Source organism: Mytilus californianus, unplaced genomic scaffold (assembly GCF_021869535.1).
Source record: "Mytilus californianus isolate M0D057914Y unplaced genomic scaffold, xbMytCali1.0.p SCAF_4, whole genome shotgun sequence".
Taxonomy (NCBI): domain Eukaryota; kingdom Metazoa; phylum Mollusca; class Bivalvia; order Mytilida; family Mytilidae; genus Mytilus; species Mytilus californianus.
In genome coordinates this window covers 53,092,645-53,111,116 of record NW_026262690.1, presented here as the reverse complement: position 1 = coordinate 53,111,116, position 18,472 = coordinate 53,092,645, and the positions used below count along the sequence as shown (strand labels likewise).

The following is an 18,472-nucleotide window of genomic DNA, read 5'->3' as shown; positions in this document are numbered from 1 at the left end:
ATTATACATAAGAAATTTGTTTTTGAGTAAGGTTTAGGTATAACTACAATATATGGCCTTTTTATCTATAATGTTTACTTTATTGTTACATTTATTCCTCTTTTTAATTCCAAATGTAATGTATGATCTTTCATGGTATGTTAATGCACAACTTCATTATGGTAAAACAGTATCCCAAACGAAGTTCGGAAATATATTGTTTTTGCTCAGTTCCTCTTCTTCTTCTGTTCTTTCTCACACATAATTCTCGCACCAGTTTAAAAGTTAGATATATTTAATGTTTGCAGTATGTAAGGCTTTTATGTCTAGTTGTCAATATAAAGCAAGTATATAGCATTTAAGATATTTGAAATGGGATTAAAAAGGTAAACTATTGCATTAGTAAGGCTAAAAGATTTGAACCTACTTTATTAGACTAAAATGTGTATTTTATAACATAATTTCAGAACTAAATGTCACCTCGGTTCTAAACAAGGGTACTTATGTTGGAGAACGCCTGCCTAATTGTTTTGTGTGTGCCCTGACAATCCGTTATCAATAGATTACTTTATGCAGTGCTAGAAATGATTTCCCTACAACATGTTTTTAAAATAAAGATATTAGTTAAAACCAGTACAGTCATGGACTTATTAAAGTACACCTCCTATGGTATGTACTAAGCTCGACTTGAATGACTCAGCACGAGGGTTTTAGGACTGCAAAGGTTGTTTAGGACTATTTGTAAACATTACATGGATAAACAAGTGAGTAATCTAGGTATTCAATCACTGTAATAATGTCAGTGGATATTCTGTACAAATCTTGGCTTGATTTGGCAGAAAGTCAACCTTCCAATCAAATGCAATGAAACAATAAATATTATTGCTGTGAAAGACGTTTTCTTTACAAGTATGTGTATGTACAAAACGGCACGTTTGTTTTATTTGTTTTTTTTTCTTCCTGTTTTGATACTATGGCACTATAATACACATGACTACTAAAGATGTCATAACCCTTAAACTATACATTCAGGTCGGATGTACAACTGTACATTTTATATTTTATTTTTTAAGCCTCGTACACTTTTCAAAAACGGTACTGTTAAGTGGTGACAACGTAGAGTGTTTTGATCATTTTTATGACTGAAATAATGCCTTGCTACTTAGATAAACACTTACACTGTGAAAAATCACGAACAATATTAATATGATGCACACTTAAATAAGTGTTCTCATGTGTGTAATATTCTATTTTGCATTACTCAATAAAGTTAATTAAAACCTTACCATGTTTGTCAAATTGTTCCCCGTATAACGAAAAGACGGAATATGTGAACTGTAACTGTGTACTAGTAGTGTATTAATGACAAATAATAAGTATTTTAAATGTGTTTAAACATTGTACACGATTTTCATAAATACAGTTTTTGAAATAAGGAGCGACGAGATGAATAATAAGTAAAAATATACACCATTAGCCGTGGTTATGATTTAATTCTCTAACTTTTTTCCATTTTAATTAGATTTTTTAAACTATTGTAGTTGCGTTAGTTTACACAGATACATGCACATATATTGACATACTTTTGTTAAATTTCTCAATTCCAAGTTTACAGTTCTCGTGATATTTTTCCCTTCGTATTTGATCATGTTCACTCCAAGTTGACAATTTTTAAGCTGACAATGTTAAATTTTGAGAGATAGAGTTTAGTTAACCCGTTTTCGTCTCATTAGCTTTGAAGTTGTAAACTGTTAAAATTCAAATTCAAACTTTGCGTTAAACCTGAATATGTTATAATATAAAGTACAAGAAATAGCATATAATTAGTATTACACATCCATGTTGCATACAAAAAAAACGAAATTGTATAATTTATTCCTCAACAGGTTGATACAGGTTAGCATTTCAGTTTCAAAGAAAGAAGATTTAAAAGAAAGCAGCCATTTTCGTTTGTAACCCAAATTTTTAAAAATCAGGACATTTTAAAAACAGGTGACTTTGTGATTATTCTAGATTCAAAGTATTTGGCGTCACGATTTGTTTTTATTAATAAATAATCTCTGCAAATTGACAAATGCAAACAATAATTTCTTGAAACAGCTATGTTTTTCATGTGATCGGACTTGCTGTTACGATTTACACTTTTGTCGTTGCGCTAAAATTTAAATAAAGACAAGTTGCATTTTTTATTTCAGTAATCAATCTTTCAATTTTGAAGTTTTAAAGTGATATTCTTCTTATTATTTTCAACACAATAAATAATAATTGTAAAACAGAGGCGAAAAATACCGAAGGGACATTCAAACTCCTAAGTCGAAAATAAACTAAAAACGCCATGGCAAAACAAAAGACCAAAAGACAAACAAGAGTATACAAAACACAACATAGAAAACTAAAGACTGATCAACACGAACCCACCTGAAACCGGTAACAGTATTAAAAAGCATCTTTATGGGACTGAATTTATGAAGATATATCTCCAACCGATCGACCGTAATATAAATTTCGTTATTTTAAATATGAAATGTTTACAAAATGTTTAGTTCGTAATTTGGAACCTAGCGTTTTTCTCTAAAAACATAATTTTTCGATTTTGTTAGATTACTTTGAGCATCATAAAAAACAATTATGTGTTTTATTATATTTTTTATGACCAGTATAACTATTAAGAAGATTTAGAATTCAAGTCTAGCTTTCAATACTGTGCAATTTGAAATAGGCTATTTTTACCAATTTTTGTAATCTCGTCACCTACTAGTCTACGCTATCCATTTATATTTATTATTGTGGGTGTTTTAATTTGCATTCAACCCAATTATGGCCCTATTCTTGACGAGATATAGGGCTTCTGACGAAGCATTGTTCGGAAGGTTCTTCAAGTCATGCAATTATGATGATACATGTATTTTCCAGTTTCCAGTAAGGATTTCTTTGATAAACGTTGCATGCAATGAGATACAGTCTTAACCCTGAGTGAGGATTCCCAATGGAGAAAATCAACACATTTCTTAAATGTTTACGGACGATATCATAATTTGGATGATTCTGATTGAAACCAATCGCAACTACAAATTTCAATGACAAATCCGTATTGCGGGATCTTAATTTTGACGATTTCAAGTCTAAACCTCTTGATCGCTGGTTCCCTATTTATATATAATCAGACTAGCCACGTAATTAGGTGACCTTAACATTGTCAATAACACTCCCTGCGAAATGTGTTATCCAAAGCCCTGAAATATCATGAGCCTTAATCCATCAATTGGAATCACAACTTCAAAATACTGATGGATTCAGTCGAGGATTATGCCAGGCAATGGGTTAAACGCGAGAAAGAAGACGTAAATTCTCTTTCCGAGTGGATTAAGGCTGTAAGGTCGTTGATGCAAATAAAAAACTGACTGGGTCTATGAATACACATGCTTCATCAATCTCTAAAGACCTTAGTGTTGCAAATCACCTGTCCTACCTCCATGACAAATCTGTTGTTGTTCCTACAGATGGAGCAAACAACATCATTTAAGTTGAAATTACATCACACAAACTGCTTGATAAATGAATTAAATATTGACTATTCACTTGGAAACTCAACATATACCCCCATCACACTTACCAAGGAGGTTATCCTGGATAATCATAGGTCTGTTCTATGTTCTTTTGGAATTTCAACCAAAGATGAAGTAATGGATCTTCCTTCACTGTGTTGGATATCTAAATTACATAAATGTCCTTACAGACAACGTTATAGTCTTCCAAGTGCTTGACGAAACTTCTTTCTAAATTATTAACATCAATTTTACTAGCAATAAAAGCCGGGCTTCAAAGTTGTGAAACTACCTATTCTAGAGGCGAAGTGTATCAGATGTGGATACTTAAAGATTCCAAAGATTTGTTAGAGTACATACAATCGAAGGCTCTTTCATCTTGCAATAGTTTAAATCATTCAACTTTTCTACCTTTTACACAGGTGTTTCCCATTCCAAACTAAATGACAAATAAAATGAGTTGGTCCGGCTTTGTTTCATAAAAAATGGCCAACGTAGATAAAAGTATCTGGTCTTAGGGAGGAATAAATCACTCTGATTAAAACAAAAAATTCTCTGAAACTGACATAATCAAGATGCTTGATTCCTTGATTGACAACATATTTGTTACGTTTGGGAGACGTGTTTTTCAACAAACTATCGGCTTTCCCTGGGAACAAACTGTGCTTCTTTCCTATCATATTATTCCTTTATTCATATGAGGCTGACTTCAAACAGAAGCTTCTTAGGAAGAATGAAAGGAAGCTAGCAGTATCTTTTAACTTCACTTTCCGCTATATGGATGATATCCTCTCATTAAATAATGGAAGGTTGGTGACTATGTTGAACGCATCCATGCCATAGAATTTGAAATAAAGGATACAACAGATACAGTTAAGTCTGCCTCATATCTTGCCTTACATCTAGAAATTGACAATTAGGGTCGTTTGAGAACACAACTTTACGAGAGAAGAAAAAAGGAAATGATTTCAGCTTCTCATTTGTGAACTTACCATTTTATGTAGCAATATTCCAGCGCCTGCATAATATAGTATATATCTCTTGGTTGATTCGATATTCCTGGGCTTGCATTTCCTACCATGATTTCCAATCGTCGTAACCACAATCCCGACCTCGTTTTTACCGAATGTGACCTCCTAAATTAGACTTATCACCGAATTTATACTAACATGAGCAACACGACTGCTGCCTCGTGCGGAAGGATCTGCTTGTTTTTCCGGAGCACCTGAGGTCAGTTGTTTGTAGGGTTCGTGTTGCCAAGTCTTTAGATTTTTATGTTTATACTGTTGTTTGTCTTTTGATCTTTTCTTTTTTTTACATGGCGTTGTTGTTAAAAGGAAGTAAATAAAGATGACTGGCGCGACTTAGTTTTTACATCCAAGATAATAGGTATAAGTAAATTTATTTTCTGCTGCCCTATTAATTAGAAAACGAAATTTAAATAGTGAGAAAAGAGTGTTGGCTATTGGTGTAAAAAATAGCGAGAAATTGAGAGGACACTCTCTGTGATGAGCAAATTTTCTGTGCAAAATTAAGCAAGGTGTATATTCATACTATTTCGAAATTCCAGAACCATAGAGTAATCTTAAAAAATGCCATTTTTCTATTAAAAAAGCTGCGGCACCATATGTGTTTTTCATTTTTATTCACACCCAAAGGTGTTGAAAATTCAGAATCTGAGAGTTTTAACAACGTATCTTATATAGTGAAAACGCAGAACCAAAAAAGGCTATCATTGTCGCCTATGTAAATAATTATTTCCTTTTAACCTAAAGCAAAATAATCATTTCTTGCGCATCTTAAATGATGAACAATTGTATCTTTAATCCAAAAATTGGAACGTAAGCAGTAGGGGTATATAGTAATCGACTAATGCAAATTTTCGAATTTTATTTCAGTATTTGTCAGCATAGGTTAAAAGGAAGTAAATAAAGATGACTTCCGCCTCCTAGTCTTTACATCCAAAATAGTAGGCAGAAGTAAATTTATTTTCTGCTGCCCTGATAATTAGAAAACGAAATTGAAATAGTGAGAAATGAGTGTTGGCTATTGGTGTACAAATAGCGAGACATTTGGAGGAAACTATCTTTGATGAGCAAATGTTCTGTGCAAAATTAAGCAAGGGGTTTTGTTATTCATACTTTTTCGAAAATTCCTGACTAATAGAGTTCCGTTAAAAAATGCCATTTTTCTATCAGAAAAACTGCGGCACCATGATTGTTTTGCAGTTTTATTCACACCTAAAGATGTTGAAAATTCAGAATCTGACAGTTTTATCAAAGGATCTTTTATAGTGAAAACGCAGAACCAAAAAAAAGGCTATCGTTGTCCTATGTAAATAATTATTTCATTCTAACCTAAAGCGAAATAATGATTTCTGGTGCATCACTGTATTTTTCGAAATATTTTAGAAAATGGAGTAGGCAAATTAATAAGCTAATAGGTAGTAAACGGTATCAGAAGAAAATTACTGATACCCCTGAAATATTAAAATTAAGTAAAAAATCAAAGGCTATACCTTTTCTTCTTAGTAACGTTGAATGTATTATTCTGAACACACAATTCATATAAAACTCATAGCAGCAATGAACAAATCTTAATTTCAGCATTTTTATAGTCTATTTCACAAAGTTTTGTTCCGCTCATGCCATTGTTTTCACATATGCGTGATAAAAACATATAGATTGGACATAATAATAAAATAATCAGCCTCAAGTCTTTAACAGGCCTAAATCTAACTGCATCAATCAAACACCTCGTTTAAACACAGCCAAACAGTAAAAATATGGTGGTCGATGCCCCAAGTCTTTAAAAGTAACTTTTTCTGCAGAGGGGGGTACCTGTAAAGAAAGTAATCTTAAATGATGAACAATTGTATCTTTAATCTAGCAGTAGGGGTATATAGTAATCGGCTAATGCAAATGTTGTCAGTATTTGTCAGTATACAGTCTTCATGCTTAACCACAAGTCCTACGGCATTGGCTTATAAAATTGCTTTCGGGCTTGTAAAATTCTTCTCTACAAGCCAACAGAATCCATTGGTTGTAAAATATTCGACTATAAGCTAATATGTAACTGTTATCTTTGTAGATTATGAAAGACTGTAGAATTGCAACGACATATTTGCAAATTATTGTCATTATTTTTCGTTCATTTATAAAAATAATAAGACAAATGTCTGCACCCGTCCTGGCGAAATGATACTATATACAGGTGTTTGTTTTCTTTATAAAAAATTCCAGGAAAAAAATGTTTTCTGTTTTAGTTAATAAATGCTTTGTGTTCCTTTGAGTCATTAACTAATGAAACGATACTAAACAATTCGTCTTGCATAGATAGATGAATTATATGGGACAGTTGAATATTATTGCATATATTCGATCGAAACTGGAAGGCGAATAATGAACATAGAAAGGAATGCAATATGTCCAGTACTAGTATTTCATTTAGAGAAGTTGGGTTTTGGTGGTTCATGATGGTTGTTGTACTGTCCAGTATTTCATTGAGAGAAGTTGGTTGTTGGTGGTTCATGATGGTTGTTGTACTGTCCAGTATTTCATTTAGAGAAGTTGGTGTTGGTGGTTCATGATAGTTGTTGCACTGTTTAGTATTTTAATTGAAGAAGTTTGGTGTTGGTGATTGATTATAGTTGTTGTACTGTCAAGTATTTTATTCGGCGAAGTTGGGTGTTGGTAGTTGATGTGGTCTGTTGTGCTGTCCTGTATTTGTTTTGAAGTAGTTGGGTGTTGGCGGTTGATGATGGTTTATTTGAAGTAGTTGGTTGTTTGTGGTTGATTATAGTTGTTGTACTGTCCTGGGTACCGTTTCACAAAGCCTTCGTAACTCTACGTGTCATCGTACTTTCATCGTAAATAAATCGTAGATTTTACAGCCGTTTCACGAAGCCGTCGTAAGTTAAGATGAGCGTAAATAATACGTAAATCCTGGCGTAACTTACTACAGCTATACCCAGTAGTATCTCGATCGTAGTTTTTCCGCAAATATGAATTAAACCATATTAAAGATGGCTTTATTCTCGATCAAGATGCCGCACATGTTAGAAGATGAAGAAGAATCTTCAATATTAGAACCACACTTTCTTCGTTTGATCATTTTGAAAATGAAATGAATGTTATATCCAGATACAGACTGGATAGACACAGTATCAATGAAATAACATTGGCAATAGAACAAGATATGAAACATGATACAAATAGGTCCCATGTACTTACTCCTGAAACGCAGGTTTTGTTAGCTTTGCGCTACTCACTGGTTCTCCGGTAAAGCGCCCATTTTATGACGCTGATTTGTCCCACCGTAACAAAGCAAAACTAACGACTTCGAGTTATATACCCGTAGCTTGTTATACTTATATCTGAGATTTTTATATTTCTTTATTATCTATACTTTTAATTTTTATAAAGTTTAGTACATATTGCACAACGATAGTGATCGTACCGGCCGTCATAATGTTTTCTTCGTAAACCTGTAATTCCCGTTAACGGATAGAAGACCAAGAAAGACTAAATATTTAGCACAACATAGAGTGTGATATGTGTGTAATTTGAATATAAGGTTACCATAAATAATTTTTTTTATAAGGTTACCATAAATAATTTTGTTAAATCGTCATTTATTCCAAATCATATCAGCCTTGAAAACTAAACAAAGTTGAAAACTGCAGAGATTTGTTAAGAAATGTAATCTCCGTGGAATGGTATATCCTAAACAAACACCTATTTTGAAAATAAATTCTACATCCAACAGATCGATATAGGTGTCAGCATTCAATTTTAATACAACTTCTATCTTCAGATTCACGTATTATGTTTTATAAAAGACGAAATCATCGAAATTTAACCTCCGTGGAATGTAATCTCCGTTCACGTTTTTGTGAAGAGTGCTTTCTTTCACGCCCGCACTTCTATCGAGTATGGCATGCCAAATAAACATTTTAGATAATAATTACGGATGGCGAATATATAAATTACAGATTAATAACTTACATTGTAATTCAGACGACATAAGAAGACACTATGTGACAATTTTAATTGGTCAATTGTTTTAGTGTAACAGACTTGCTTTTTTTCTTAGATCTACAAAAAAAAACACAAAAAAACGAACTGGATGTTTTTATATCAATATTAATCATGTTAATGCAAGTAAATAATTTTAACCCGTTTTCAATATTAAAGATCTGAAACTTTTATTATTAATATAAATTTGATACAGAATTCAATATGATTAAACAATTATGCAAGTAGTCATAAAAATTGCTCTGCCTAATGAGTTTAATAAATCATATTGCACAGGGAGAGAAGCTTTTAAATACTTTCTTTCATTAAAAATGAAATTACGACGTCGGCTGAGAGGGCATGGTATATATTGTCCGTTACATTTATTAACAACACCTTGTACAAATATTCTTTTCGAAAATAAAAACAGTTAAATAGAACAAACAAAACTATCCGTCACAATGATATATGAGGATCTGGATTAGGTGGGAGGGGGGGGGGGGGGGGGGGGGTTTACATTTCTGCATTCTGTAATTCTTTTGGCCATTTTTCTCTATTCAGTAAGAAATATGCTTATTCTGTAAATTCTTGTGTTCAGACCGTGCATATGAAAATTTCCTGTTGCATCATGATTTTGACATGATAAGATCTTTTTGTCTGTATCAACGATATATAAATATTTGAATCTACATTTTAAATTGATACAAAAAATCAAAATTCTCTGATCTATAGATTTTCATAAATGGAGTCTAAAATATATCCATAATAAATGCACTGTATCAAATACATATATGAGAACAACTACTTATAAACTGCTACGCGTCGCATACTATGTATAGAGACATGCATCATAAATCTAAGTTAATTAAAAGACAAATAAAAAAAAGGAATTCTAAAAGCTTTCTTTGACAAATTTTATACTAACTTCATTTTAACAAGTTTAAATTACATTTTCTAAAATAGAGCTAAGAACTGTTTGTAATGATGTAAATTTAATTCGTTTGAAATTTTTATTCAAATACGCTGTTGAAAATTACTAAGCGCCAATAGAATACAATAATTTTGTATTTTATAAATTAGTGTCTTCGATAATGAAAAATTCGTCATCGAACAGTCTCATTATCATGTCGGTATTCGAAATGACTCGTTTCATTGTTATTACAAAAAATAGGTCATAATAACATGACAGAGTTTTTTTTTTTGCTTCAGAATGTTCTAGATAAATATACAAAAAGCAAAGTTTAGACAATATACCCTCATAAGCCTGGAAGTGGCTAGTCACATATAGTTAACGGCGTTTTTCTCACAATGATGTTCTACCTCCATAAGCCTGGAAATGTCGAGGCGGGTCACATATAATCAATCCTTCTGACTTCATAAATTTTGTTAGAGAGTCGGCTGAATTAAGACGTTATACGATGAAAATTAATTAATTTCCTTCCGTGAAAATGCATCGCATGTACAATAGAAATGAATCGCCCCTACAGTGCAAATGAAAGTCTAGTATCATTATTCGACAGTAAACATGAATCGCATAACGAAAACAGCATAGTGGAATTTAATTCAATATCAACAAGCTGAATAACAAAACCTTTTTTAAGTTATACAACATTAATAATTATGTTAAAAGGTACATTTTTCTGCAAATGAAACTTAACTACTGTTTTTGAATCTCTTGCACGCTCTGTTCGTGAACTATTCTTAATATTTGTCTATTTGTGTATCAATTTTACACCTGGATCGCTGTAGGCGCGATGAAAACCCGTCCGCATCTCATACCTATATCATGAATTTATAAAAACCGTACACATTATATCTTATTTCTTATTCTATTCAAAAATCATGAATTTGTCGTCTGTTTATTTATCATTCTACATTAGAAATTCATAACGGATACAGTGAAAATGGTATTTCAGGATTCGCACATTATATACACTGGTTTTGTTTATTTTTATTGGACTTTCTTTTAATTCTTTTTCAACGACAACGCATTTAACTTCTTATTTCTTGTTTCAAAATTCTTCTCTTGGTCATAAATCTGCATGAAATATTTGCCACTGTACGTTCAGAAAACAGCAGTCAATCAATCATATCTCCTCTAAAATTGCAGTACTATAATAACTTTAGACATTATCAAACAATTGTTAAAAAATTCGTTTAATCCTTTGATCAGATATAAACACGTCTCGTCACTCTCCTATTATTTTAAATTTCCGATACAAAGAAAAAAATATTATTGAATATCAAAGGAAGTAACTCATCAAAGATACAAGTATTGTATTTCGTCTACAAATGAAAAACATACGAACACACCCACTCACCTGATTCGCTCGTCCTCACAAATATAAAAATTCAAAATATAAAAACTATTATATACAAAATAAAGGATAAGGTCACCCCAGATGCCGCACAAATGCCAAGGCAACGAACGAGAAACCTGAAAGGACATACTTGGATTCCAAACCGATACCGCTAAATGCCCAGCTGTATTCCTGGTAGAGGAAAGCCGAAAATCCTTCAATAAAGCATCTCGGAAAGAAACTACCGATCCATCAGGGGAACAACAGCTAAAACCCTCAGACATCAAATACATTGGTCTGATAGTTTCCCACATGCAAACTACTAATGGATTCCATCTGACCACATGTATCAAACAAACCTGAAAATATCTGCAGAAACTTTCCTCAACAAAAACATATAATTCAAAACATAAAATATAAGATGTGAGGATACCAATATTTATCCATGAAACCAATTTGGCAAAACAATTTCAATGATGTTGAAGGATTCTCTCTGCAAACATTTTCACGTCCGCTCTCATCGGCATGCTCGACTCGTCGATCTGTGAAAGAAGAGTGTGCCATATTCCGATGTAAATAAACTACGATTCACACATCCTGTTTACAGCTAGAGTTCAGTTTTACGATACACATACGATGATACACAGTGCGTAACTTACGATCAACTTAGTAGTCCTTTACGATGCCTTTGTGAAACACACGTAACGGGAACGTAGAACAACACGTAAACGGATCGTAAAATGATACGGTGATCGTAAGTTAAGAAGGCTTTGTGAAACGGTGGCCAGTATTTTATTAGGCGAAGTTGGGTGTTGGTAGTTGATGTGGTCTGTTGTTTTGTCTTGTATTTGTTTTGAAGTAGTTGGGTGTTGGTAGTTGATGATGGATTATTTGAAGAAGTTGGATGTTGGTGGTTTATTATAGTTGTTGTACTGTCCAGTATTTGATTTGAAGTAGTTGGGTGTTGGTGGTTGATGATGGATTATTTGAAGTAGTTGGGTGTTGGTGGTTTATTATAGTTGTTGTACTGTCCAGTATTTGTTTTGAAGTAGTTGGGTGTTGGTGGTTGATGATGGATTATTTGAAGTAGTTGGCTGTTGGTGGTTTATTATAGTTGTTGTACTGTCCAGTATTTGTTTTGGAGTATTTGGGTGTTGGTGGTTGATGATGGATTATTTGAAGAAGTTTGGTGTTGGTGGTTTATTATAGTTGTTGTACTGTCCAGTATTTGTTTTGGAGAAGTTGGGTGTTGGTGGTTGATGATGGATTATTTGAAGTAGTTGGGTGTTGGTGGTTTATTATAGTTGTTGTACTGTCCAGTATTTGTTTTGGAGAAGTTGGGTGTTGGTGGTTGATGATGGATTATTTGAAGTAGTTGGGTGTTGGTGGTTTATTATAGTTGTTGTACTGTCCAGTATTTGTTTTGGAGAAGTTGGGTGTTGGTGGTTGATGATGGATTATTTGAAGTAGTTGGGTGTTGGTGGTTTATTATAGTTGTTGTACTGTCCAGTATTTGTTTTGGAGTAGTTGGGTGTTGGTGGTTGATGATGGATTATTTGAAGAAGTTTGGTGTTGGTGGTTTATTATAGTTGTTGTACTGTCCAGTATTTGTTTTGGAGAAGTTGGGTGTTGGTGGTTGATGATGGATTATTTCAAGTAGTTGGGTGTTGGTGGTTTATTATAGTTGTTGTACTGTCCATGTTTGTTTTGGAGAAGTTGGGTGTTGGTGGTTGATGATGGATTATTTGAAGTAGTTGGGTGTTGCTGGTTTATTATAGTTGTTGTACTGTCCAGTATTTGTTTTCAAGTAGTTGGGTGATGGTGGTTGATGATGGATTATTTGAAGTAGTTGGCTGTTGGTGGTTTATTATAGTTGTTGTACTGTCCATGTTTGTTTTGGAGAAGTTGGGTGTTGGTGGTTGATGATGGATTATTTGAAGTAGTTGGGTGTTGGTGGTTTATTATAGTTGTTGTACTGTCCAGTATTTGTTTTGGAGTAGTTGGGTGTTGGTGGTTGATGATGGATTATTTAAAGAAGTTGGGTGTTGGTGGTTTATTATAGTTGTTGTACTGTCAAGTATTTGTTTTGGAGAAGTTGGGTGTTGGTGGTTGATGATGGATTATTTCAAGTAGTTGGGTGTTGGTGGTATATTATAGTTGTTGAATTGTCCAGTATTTGATTTGGAGTAGTTGCGTGTTGGTGGTTGATGATGGATTATTTGAAGAAGTTGGCTGTTGGTGGTTGATTATAGTTGTTGTACTGTCCAGTATTTTATTCGGAGAAGTTGGGTATTGGTGGTTGATTAGTTCTGTTGAACTGTCCAGTATTAGTATTTCATTTAGAGTTTTTTTTTAGTTTTGATGGTTGATGATGGTTGTTGTACTGTTCAGTATTTCATTTAGAGAAGTTGGTGTTGGTGGCTCATGATGGTTTTTGTACTGTCCAGTATTTCATTGAGAGAAGTTGGTTGTTGGTGGTTCATGATAGTTGTTGCACTGTTTTGTATTTTAATTGAAGAAGTTGGGTGTTGGTGATTGATTGTAGTTGTTGTTCTGTCAAGTATTTTATTCGGAGAAGTTGGGTAGAAAGTAAAAAAACAAAAATACCGAACTCCTAGGAAAATTCAAAACGGAAAGTCCCTTATCAAATGGCAAAATTAAAAGCTCAAACACATTAAACGAATGGAAAACAACTGTCATATCCCTGACTTTGTACAGAAATTTCCTTGTGTAGAAAATGGTGGATTAAACTTGGTTTTATAGCTAGCTATATAAACCTCTCCCTTGTATGATAGTCGCATAAAATTCCATTATATTATTAATGTGTGAACAAAACAAACAGTCATAATAGGTGTTGGTGGTTGATGTGGTCTGTTGTACTGTACAGTATTTGTTTTTGGAGCAGTTGGGTGATGGTGGTTGATGATGACTTATTTGAAGAAGTTTGGTGTTGGTGGTTGATTTTACTTGTTGTACTGTCCAGTATTTGTTTTGGAGCAGTTGGGTGATGGTGGTTGATGAGGGATTATTTGAAGTAGTTAGGTGTTGGTGGTTTATTATAGTTGTTGTACTGTCCAGTATTTGTTTTGGAGTAGTTGGGTGTTGATGGTTGATGATGGATTATTTGAAGTAGTTGGGTGTTGGTGGTTTATTATAGTTGTTGTACTGTCCAGTATTTGTTTTGAAGTAGTTGGGTGATGGTGGTTGATGATGGATTATTTGAAGTAGTTGGGTGTTGGTGGTTTATTATAGTTGTTGTACTGTCCAGTATTTGTTTTGGAGTATTTGGGTGTTGGTGGTTGATGATGGATTATTTGAAGAAGTTTGGTGTTGCTGGTTTATTATAGTTGTTGTACTGTCCAGTATTTGTTTTGGAGAAGTTGGGTGTTGGTGGTTGATGATGGATTATTTGAAGTAGTTGGGTGTTGGTGGTTTATTATAGTTGTTGTACTGTCCAGTATTTGTTTTGGAGAAGTTGGGTGTTGATGGTTGATGATGGATTATTTGAAGTAGTTGGGTGTTGGTGGTTTATTATAGTTGTTGTACTGTCCAGTATTTGTTTTGAAGTAGTTGGGTGTTGGTGGTTGATGATGGATTATTTGAAGTAGTTGGGTGTTGGTGGTTTATTATATGTGTTGAATTGTCCAGTATTTGATTTGGAGTAGTTGCGTGTTGGTGGTTGATGATGGATTATTTGAAGAAGTTTGGTGTTGGTGGTTTATTATAGTTGTTGTACTGTCCAGTATTTGTTTTGGAGAAGTTGGGTGTTGGTGGTTGATGATGGATTATTTGAAGTAGTTGGGTGTTGGTGGTTTATTATAGTTGTTGTACTGTCCAGTATTTGTTTTGGAGAAGTTGGGTGTTGGTGGTTGATGATGGATTATTTGAAGTAGTTGGGTGTTGGTGGTTTATTATAGTTGTTGTACTGTCCAGTATTTGTTTTGGAGAAGTTGGGTGTTGGTGGTTGATGATGGATTATTTGAAGTAGTTGGGTGTTGGTGGTTTATTATAGTTGTTGTACTGTCCAGTATTTGTTTTGGAGTAGTTGGGTGTTGGTGGTTGATGATGGATTATTTGAAGAAGTTGGGTGTTGGTGGTTTATTATAGTTGTTGTACTGTCCAGTATTTGTTTTGGAGAAGTTGGGTGTTGGTGGTTTATTATAGTTGTTGTACTGTCCATGTTTGTTTTGGAGAAGTTGGGTGTTGGTGGTTGATGATGGATTATTTGAAGTAGTTGGGTGTTGCTGGTTTATTATAGTTGTTGTACTGTCCAGTATTTGTTTTCAAGTAGTTGGGTGATGGTGGTTGATGATGGATTATTTGAAGTAGTTGGCTGTTGGTGGTTTATTATAGTTGTTGTACTGTCCATGTTTGTTTTGGAGAAGTTGGGTGTTGGTGGTTGATGATGGATTATTTGAAGTAGTTGGGTGTTGGTGGTTTATTATAGTTGTTGTACTGTCCAGTATTTGTTTTGGAGTAGTTGGGTGTTGGCGGTTGATGATGGATTATTTGAAGAAGTTGGGTGTTGGTGGTTTATTATAGTTGTTGTACTGTCCAGTATTTGTTTTGGAGAAGTTGGGTGTTGGTGGTTGATGATGGATTATTTGAAGTAGTTGGGTGTTGGTGGTATATTATAGTTGTTGAATTGTCCAGTATTTGATTTGGAGTAGTTGCGTGTTGGTGGTTGATGATGGATTATTTGAAGAAGTTGGCTGTTGGTGGTTGATTATAGTTGTTGTACTGTCCAGTATTTTATTCGGAGAAGTTGGGTATTGGTGGTTGATTAGTTCTGTTGAACTGTCCAGTATTAGTATTTCATTTAGAGTTTTTTTTTAGTTTTGATGGTTGATGATGGTTGTTGTACTGTTCAGTATTTCATTTAGAGAAGTTGGTGTTGGTGGCTCATGATGGTTTTTGTACTGTCCAGTATTTCATTGAGAGAAGTTGGTTGTTGGTGGTTCATGATAGTTGTTGCACTGTTTTGTATTTTAATTGAAGAAGTTGGGTGTTGGTGATTGATTGTAGTTGTTGTTCTGTCAAGTATTTTATTCGGAGAAGTTGGGTAGAAAGTAAAAAAACAAAAATACCGAACTCCTAGGAAAATTCAAAACGGAAAGTCCCTTATCAAATGGCAAAATTAAAAGCTCAAACACATTAAACGAATGGAAAACAACTGTCATATCCCTGACTTTGTACAGAAATTTCCTTGTGTAGAAAATGGTGGATTAAACTTGGTTTTATAGCTAGCTATATAAACCTCTCCCTTGTATGATAGTCGCATAAAATTCCATTATATTATTAATGTGTGAACAAAACAAACAGTCATAATAGGTGTTGGTGGTTGATGTGGTCTGTTGTACTGTACAGTATTTGTTTTTGGAGCAGTTGGGTGATGGTGGTTGATGATGACTTATTTGAAGAAGTTTGGTGTTGGTGGTTGATTTTACTTGTTGTACTGTCCAGTATTTGTTTTGGAGCAGTTGGGTGATGGTGGTTGATGAGGGATTATTTGAAGTAGTTAGGTGTTGGTGGTTTATTATAGTTGATGTACTGTCCAGTATTTGTTTTGGAGTAGTTGGGTGTTGATGGTTGATGATGGATTATTTGAAGTAGTTGGGTGTTGGTGGTTTATTATAGTTGTTGTACTGTCCAGTATTTGTTTTGAAGTAGTTGGGTGATGGTGGTTGATGATGGATTATTTGAAGTAGTTGGGTGTTGGTGGTTTATTATAGTTGTTGTACTGTCCATGTTTGTTTTGGAGAAGTTGGGTGTTGGTGGTTGATGATGGATTATTTGAAGTAGTTGGGTGTTGGTGGTTTATTATAGTTGTTGTACTGTCCAGTATTTGTTTTGGAGTAGTTGGGTGTTGGTGGTTGATGATGGATTATTTAAAGAAGTTGGGTGTTGGTGGTTTATTATAGTTGTTGTACTGTCAAGTATTTGTTTTGGAGAAGTTGGGTGTTGGTGGTTGATGATGGATTATTTCAAGTAGTTGGGTGTTGGTGGTTTATTATAGTTGTTGTACTGTCCAGTATTTGTTTTGGAGTAGTTGGGTGTTGGTGGTTGATGATGGATTATTTAAAGAAGTTGGGTGTTGGTGGTTTATTATAGTTGTTGTACTGTCAAGTATTTGTTTTGGAGAAGATGGGTGTTGGTGGTTGATGATGGATTATTTCAAGTAGTTGGGTGTTGGTGGTATATTATAGTTGTTGAATTGTCCAGTATTTGATTTGGAGTAGTTGCGTGTTGGTGGTTGATGATGGATTATTTGAAGAAGTTGGCTGTTGGTGGTTGATTATAGTTGTTGTACTGTCCAGTATTTTATTCGGAGAAGTTGGGTATTGGTGGTTGATTAGTTCTGTTGAACTGTCCAGTATTAGTATTTCATTTAGAGTTTTTTTTTAGTTTTGATGGTTGATGATGGTTGTTGTACTGTTCAGTATTTCATTTAGAGAAGTTGGTGTTGGTTGCTCATGATGGTTTTTGTACTGTCCAGTATTTCATTGAGAGAAGTTGGTTGTTGGTGGTTCATGATAGTTGTTGCACTGTTTTGTATTTTAATTGAAGAAGTTGGGTGTTGGTGATTGATTGTAGTTGTTGTTCTGTCAAGTATTTTATTCGGAGAAGTTGGGTAGAAAGTAAAAAAACAAAAATACCGAACTCCTAGGAAAATTCAAAACGGAAAGTCCCTTATCAAATGGCAAAATTAAAAGCTCAAACACATTAAACGAATGGAAAACAACTGTCATATCCCTGACTTTGTACAGAAATTTCCTTGTGTAGAAAATGGTGGATTAAACTTGGTTTTATAGCTAGCTATATAAACCTCTCCCTTGTATGATAGTCGCATAAAATTCCATTATATTATTAATGTGTGAACAAAACAAACAGTCATAATAGGTGTTGGTGGTTGATGTGGTCTGTTGTACTGTACAGTATTTGTTTTTGGAGCAGTTGGGTGATGGTGGTTGATGATGACTTATTTGAAGAAGTTTGGTGTTGGTGGTTGATTTTACTTGTTGTACTGTCCAGTATTTGTTTTGGAGCAGTTGGGTGATGGTGGTTGATGAGGGATTATTTGAAGTAGTTAGGTGTTGGTGGTTTATTATAGTTGTTGTACTGTCCAGTATTTGTTTTGGAGTAGTTGGGTGTTGATGGTTGATGATGGATTATTTGAAGTAGTTGGGTGTTGGTGGTTTATTATAGTTGTTGTACTGTCCAGTATTTGTTTTGAAGTAGTTGGGTGATGGTGGTTGATGATGGATTATTTGAAGTAGTTGGGTGTTGGTGGTTTATTATAGTTGTTGTACTGTCCAGTATTTGTTTTGGAGTATTTGGGTGTTGGTGGTTGATGATGGATTATTTGAAGAAGTTTGGTGTTGCTGGTTTATTATAGTTGTTGTACTGTCCAGTATTTGTTTTGGAGAAGTTGGGTGTTGGTGGTTGATGATGGATTATTTGAAGAAGTTGGGTGTTGGTGGTTTATTATAGTTGTTGTACTGTCCAGTATTTGTTTTGGAGAAGTTGGGTGTTGATGGTTGATGATGGATTATTTGAAGTAGTTGGGTGTTGGTGGTTTATTATAGTTGTTGTACTGTCCAGTATTTGTTTTGAAGTAGTTGGGTGTTGGTGG

The 18,472-nt window shown here is 34.0% G+C and overlaps 2 long non-coding RNA genes across 3 annotated transcripts in view; both read right to left on the bottom strand.

Moving 5' to 3' along the window:
* Positions 1 to 1,337, bottom strand: part of LOC127738255 (uncharacterized) — a 39,381-nt gene extending 38,044 nt beyond the window's left edge. For both annotated transcript variants that reach the window (XR_007999970.1, XR_007999969.1), the window contains exon 1: positions 1,266 to 1,337. This is a non-coding gene — a long non-coding RNA (uncharacterized LOC127738255). The remainder of the gene's footprint in view (positions 1 to 1,265) is intronic.
* A 4,062-nt stretch (positions 1,338 to 5,399) lies between these two features.
* On the bottom strand, positions 5,400 to 9,032 carry LOC127738256 (uncharacterized). Its single transcript, XR_007999971.1, has 2 exons — positions 8,531 to 9,032; positions 5,400 to 6,364 (listed from the first exon to the last, which is right to left on the bottom strand). It is a non-coding gene; the product is annotated as an uncharacterized LOC127738256 (long non-coding RNA).
* Between the last annotated feature and the right edge of the window lie 9,440 nt (positions 9,033 to 18,472).